Here is a 6,773-nt window from a genome sequence, read left to right on the forward strand (position 1 = left end):
GAAACTTTAGCCAAACTCATTAAAATCTTGTTACGCTGATATTTCGATCAAGTAAATATGATAATGAAGGATAAGAGAATGGTAATGAGAGGCTTTGAACACTGGATATAATTATCAAATCAAGAGAAAATACATAAATGTTCTCAAATTCTCATCCTCCTTGAAAAGTGTAATAAAAATTAGGGGCGCCTTGGTGGCTCAGTTAAGCATCTGCCTTTGGCTCAGCTCATGATCCCAGGACACTGGGATCGAGTTCCATATTGGGCTCCTTCCTCAGTGGGGAGCCTTCTGCTCCCACTGCCTGCTGCTCCCCTGGTTGTTTGCTCTCTCTCTCTCCCCCCCTGACAAATAAATAAATAAATAAAATCTTTAAAAACAAAAAAGAAAAAGTGTAATAAAAAGTAATTACCAGGACTAGTTTGCCTAGACCAACTGGTTTTCTGTACAAAGTAAATTCCAAACTTTTAAGCTATATTTCTTTAGGAAAGGAATTGTTTGAAGGTTAAATCTCATGAGGAATTGGTAAATTATTGGTTTCTTTGGATGCGTCTGAACATTGATCCATATATAAAATATCCAATGAGTATGAAGACAATATAATTGTGTCCTATCTGTTACATTAAAGAATTACTGAATATGTATACTTTATATGTAACATTGTGTAAATCTAAGGTGTACAAGATGTAATTTGATACAGTTACATATCACTGCCATAATGTGATTGCCATTGTAGCGATATTTAGCGCTTCTATCATATTATATAACTACCCTTTTTTTAGTGATTGGTAAATTTTTTAGTGGAAAAAGGTCAAGAGACAATTCTACAAAAGTGAAGGGCATGCTTTTTTGGAATAAACAATATTTTTCAAAAAAACCCTCTTTGGCCGTCATATCCTAATGACACACACCATTTCTGGTTCCCGTATAAACGCTTCCATTTCATTTGAGGACAGGTGTCATATGAGGTCAAGAATAGGGTGGTCAGAACACGTATTACACGTTGGCAGTGTTAGACATGACTTCTGGATAAAAGAATGAGAAGTTAATATATTTCCATTCAGAGTGTCAGTTAAAAACTCAGTCTTTGGTGGTGATGATGAGTGGGTGGGGAGGGCCTTGTATAGTTTTCTTTCTCTTGCTGTGGTTTTTTAGAATGTTTCAAAAATATAGACACTGTGCCAAAATAAACCACGTAGTTTTTAATAAAATAATTGGAGAATTTTATAAATTTGAATGGTACTCTATTTTGATATACAAAATCTGCAAAGGAAAATAGTTATAGTTTTCTATAGGTAATTGAGGCATTAAAACATTAGTGGTGATAGTAGTGGTAGCAATAATAAAAACAATAATAATAATAATAAATGTTATATTTGGCAAGGGAAGCATGTATGGAAGTTCTTAAACAAATTGCACTTACCACAGTAGCAGATCTCAGCCCATTTGGGAGGTGACAGCAAGATTTATTTTCATTAAAATCCAAGACTTTTTTCCACCTTCACTAAGCACCTGTTGACAAAATCCATCAAAACTATTAGGGAAAAGCATAAGGTACAACTCTCCTGTTTAACAAATTAAAGGATTTTTTTTAAGTAATATTGACTACTTGTCTCTTTTGTCCCCTCTTTTTCTTAGCTCATAAATTTAATTTGAGGTAACTAGCTGAATCTCAACAGATACTTCACAGAGGATATTTAGTTTATTATGCAACTGGAGGAAAACTGCCTTTCCATACCTTGATTTGTGTAACATAAAGCCCAGGATGGTAATTTCCTGGAAGGCAGAGCCATAGTCTTTAATACTAATTCAAAACATAAAGATTGCATAATTGTCTATTGCTGCTGTGACAAGTGCTACACACCTAGGGGCTTAAAACCACCTAGATTTGTTATCTTACAATTCTGGAGGTCAGGAGTCCAAAACGAGTCTCACAAGCCAAAATCAAGGTGTTGGCAGGGATACATTCTTTTCTGGAGGCTCTAGAGGAGAGTTTTTCTTTGCCCTTTCTGGCTTCTGGAGGCCGCCACATTACTTGATTTGTGGCTTCCTTCCATTTTCAAAGTCAGCGATGGCTGGTTGAATCTTCTTTACATCATATTATTCTGACACTAACACTTCTCCCTCACACTTAAAAAACCTTGTGATTACCAACCGTGGGCGCATTCAGATAACCCAGGATAATCGCACTGTTTTAAAACCCACTGATTAGCCACCTGAATTCCATCTGCTTCTTCAATTTCTTTTGCATTGGAATTTAACTTATTCACAGGTTCTAGGAATTAGACTATAACGTCTTTGATGGGTTGTTTTGCTGCCCGCCACAGAGTTATTCTTCACATATTGGTGAAATTGAGCATCTTAAGGAGGAAATTTTCTATATGAAACACGTGATTACTAATACATTTCCATGAACTTTCCCAGCAATTAAAACCATCTGCCTCTTTTCCTAAGGCCATATTCCCATTACACGTAGCATTTTCTTTTTTTGGAGAAAAAAAGATATGAAATGTCCATATTTTTAAAATGGTGTGTCTCAGCAACAGTTTCGAGGGAATAAGTAATTCTTTAATAATGACTGATTTGTAAAGAAACCTTCAAATCTATAGTTCTCTTCTTTAAAATTTTGTCTTATTGAAATATTTTCTTTTATGCATTATGAGGGGACTTTACTTAGTTAATTGCATGCAACCTTGTTTTTTTTTTAATATTGGAAATAGGGAATTTAGCATATAAGCAATTGTGTGTTTATTGTTTCATATCCCTAAAGGTGTTGTACATACTTTACCCACCCCACCATCCCAGAAAACCATTTATTTGCTTTCTGTCATTATAGATGAATTTGCATTTTAGAGTATTTCATAAAAGTAGAATCATATATTACACACTTTGTTTAGGCTTTGTTTCTTTCACTCAGCATAATCATTTTCATATGTATCAAGATTGGTGACTGACTCCATTGTTCATTGCTTTTTATAACTGAGTAGTAGTCCATTGTATACCAAATTCTACGATTTGTTATCCATTGACCTGTTGTTGGAGATAGGGATTCTTTCCAGTTTAGAGTCATTACAAATAACATTCGTGAACAAGAATAGATACGTGCTTTCATTTCTATTGAGTGAATAGCTAGAAATGAGATGACTGGGTCATATGGTAGAAGTATATTTAACTTCCTGAGGAACAAAAAAATGTTTTTCCAAGCCCTTGTATCATTTTGCATTTTGCCAGATGTAGGAGGGTTTGAGTTGTTACACATCCTCATCAACATTTTAACACCTCATCGATATTCTATTTTAGACTTACTAAAAGGTGTGCAGTGTTACCTAATTGTTCTAATCTATATTTCTCCAGTGACTAATGATGTTGACCATCTTTTCATGTACTTCTTACCATACACACACACACACACACACACGAATTGTTGGATAAAGTATTTATTCAAATCTTTTGTTTGCTTTTTTTTAAATATGGAATGCTTCACAAATTTGTGTGTCATCCTTCTGCAGGAACCACGCTAATCTACTCTGTATTGTTCCAATTTTACTACATGCCCCGCCAAAGCAAACACTTTTTTTTTCTTTAATTGGATTGTTTGTTGTTTCATTATTCAGTTTTGAGAGTTCTTTATGTGTTCTGAATACACGTTCTGTACTAGATGTGTGGTTTGCAAATATTTTCTCCCCATATTTGGTTTCTCTTTTCATTTCTTTAATGTTGTTGTTCAAAGAGCCAAAGTGCTTAATTTTGTTGATGTTCCATATATCAACTACTTCTTTGATGTATGTTGTGATTTTGTTGTTATATCTAAGAAAATTTTACCCAAAATCAAAAAGATTTTCTCTCACATTTTCTTCTAGTGGTTTTATGGTTTTTGGTGCTTTGTTTAGGTCTATGAATTATCCTGAGTTTATTTTTGTATATGGAGAAAATTATGGATCAAGATTTTTTTTTAAAAATAAATGGACACTCAATTATTCCAGCATAATGTAAGAATTCTATTTTGTCTCCATGGAATTGATTTTGCATCTTTTTTGGATATCAATTGACCATATATGTGTATGTCTACTTCTGTAATTTCTATTATGTTCCGTCCGTCTATTTGTTTATCCTTATATCATGATCACACTGTATTGACTACTGTAATTTATAGTAAGTCTTAATCATCCAAATTTATTCTTCTTTTTCAAGTTGTTTTTGTCTACTCTGGGTGATTTGTATTTCTTTTTTTTTTTTTTTTTAAGATTTATTTACTTATTTTAGAGAGAGAGCACACATGCATGTGCAAGCAGGAGGAGGAGCAGAGGAAGAGGGAGGATCTCAAGCAGGCTTCAGGCTGGACATGGAGACTGACTTGAGGTTCAATCTCACAGCCCCGACGTCATGACCCTGAGATCAAGACCTGAGTGGAAATCAAGCCACCTAGGTGCCCCCCCCCCCGGGTGATTTGTATTTCTATATGAACCTTAGAATGAGCTTGACAATTTCTACAAAAAAAAAAAAAGAAATCCTATTAGGATTTTGACTGAGACTGCATAAAATTTATAGTCCAATTTGACATCTTAATATAATTTTGCATTCCATTTCATAAATGAGGTATATATCTCCACTTATTTAAATTTCTTTTAAAATCTTTCATTAGAGTTTTAAAATATTCAGTGTATGGGACTTGAACATATTTTTCAGATTTGTTAAGTATTTTGTCTTTTAATGCTATTGTAAATGGTATTTCTTTAAACTTCAATTTCCAATTTTATGTTGCAAGTATACACAATAAAATTAATTTTAGTATGTTCACCTGCTATTCTGCAATGTGTTAACCTTACTTAGTAGTTCCACTTTTTTATTTTCCAATCTGGATGTCTTTCATTTATTTTTCTTGCCTTACTGACCTATCTAGAACCTCTTGTACAATGATAAATAGAAGTGGTGAGAGCCAGGGAGAAAGTTATATATACACATAGCCATGTAAGAATAAATTACATAGACCTTTGCCCCGAATATGAAAACAAAAAGATGTTCTCTTATGTAATCACAGTACAATTACCAATTTTGTAAATTTACATTGAGATAATTCTTATATCTATCCTATCTATTTTGCATCAGTACTCCAATTTTGTCAGTTGTTCTAGTAATGTCTTTCACACCATTTCCCCCCTCTATTAGAGTATCCAGCCTAAGGCCAGATATTGTGCTATCTGCCATCTCTCCTTAGTTTCCTTTGATCTTGAACATGCCATTGACATTTTGAAGAGTAAAGACCCCTTTTTAAGTCACATGTTCCTCTCTTATGTTTATCTGATGTTTCCTCATGAGTAGGTAGTTGTTATCTATTCTCAGCTAGGATACTGCATAGTTGTGCTGTGTCTTTCTAAGTTATCACATCTAAAGACATATCATATCCATCTATCCTTCATTGGGGATGTCAATTTTGATCGACTCATTAAAATAGTGCTGAAATCTTCACTGTATAATTATGAGTCTTTCTCCCTTGAAATTAATAATTAGTCTGTGGGGAGACACTATAAGACAATGCAAATATCCTACTCCTAATAAAAAATTATTTTTAAATTTGTCATACATTCATTATTTTGCCTAATTCTGTGTATAACATACTGTTTATCAAATGATTATTTCCCAACTGTAACATTTCCTCCACATTGATCAGTTAGTCATCTGTATTTACTGTAAGGAAGAGATCTCCTTTAATTATTCATTTCTCCATTTATTATCATATGGACTCATGAATTCCCACTCATTCATTCAATGGATTATAATTCATTAAGGTGTATAATTATTTTGGTGCTAAAATTGTCCCAGGTTTGGCCAGTAAGTTCCCCTTCAAACTGGTGGTCGTATCCTTACGACAAGCTCCCATCACTCTTTTTCTTATTACTTTCTTATTTTCCGGCATAACAAGAAGCACCAGAACCATCTTGTACTTACTGCGTGCAGCCCTGGTGTCAGATTCTCCAAGGTGCCTTTGTTCATTTCAGGGAAGAGTGGTGACAGAGACGAAGTTATGGGCACGAGGGGGTTCATTGCTACTGGGGTGTCATTTCTTCTTGATCTTTCCTTGGACAGAACTAAAAAAATATGCATATATATGCATGCATACACATAAACTTATCTAAACTATAGATACCCACATACATATGTACATGTATACATAAACATACATACACATGCACACTCATAAACGTATTTAAGAAAACATAAGTTCACACTAGTACATCCAATTCCAATCTATCCCTATTGGGCTTATATTTGCCTTTTCCCCATTCAATATCTATTGTTTTTCCATAGTGAAACCTCTGGTTCCCAAAATCAATAAATGTACCCATTTATTCAACTATTTAATGCATCTAAAATAGTTTCAGAATGTTTTGCCTACACTAGTGCAATCAACAAACCTATTAAAAATACTTCAGGATTTGTCTGTGATTCTTCACACGCTACTTTGTTCAAGATTAAGGGTATATAAATACTGTGTTCATAAATTACTTTGATTAGTTTGTTATTTCACTTACTTTCCCTATAGCGTGTTTATGGTAGTCAATGGAATTACAATTAGGACACTTGTTTCAGTATCCTTTCAGTTTTTGAGTTACCATTTATCTTAATTTATATTTAAAAATAGGTAGAATGTTACATGCTTTCAAATGTCAAAATTACATGAGAGGGTATACTGAAGAAAGTGCTACTCTCTCCTCCTTATGTCTTCTATTTAATTCTCCCCTCAAGCTTTCCTACTGTGCTTGTCTTTTCAAACTACT

At 33.7% G+C, this 6,773-nt stretch overlaps 1 non-coding gene across 1 annotated transcript; it reads right to left on the reverse strand.

Moving 5' to 3' along the window:
- Positions 1–3,461: 3,461 nt before the first annotated feature.
- LOC113250956 (U6 spliceosomal RNA) lies at positions 3,462–3,566 on the reverse strand. Its single transcript, XR_003314279.1, has one exon. It is a non-coding gene; the product is annotated as a U6 spliceosomal RNA (small nuclear RNA).
- Positions 3,567–6,773: the final 3,207 nt, after the last annotated feature.

This window comes from Ursus arctos, unplaced genomic scaffold (genome assembly GCF_023065955.2).
Source record: "Ursus arctos isolate Adak ecotype North America unplaced genomic scaffold, UrsArc2.0 scaffold_1, whole genome shotgun sequence".
NCBI lineage: Eukaryota > Metazoa > Chordata > Mammalia > Carnivora > Ursidae > Ursus > Ursus arctos.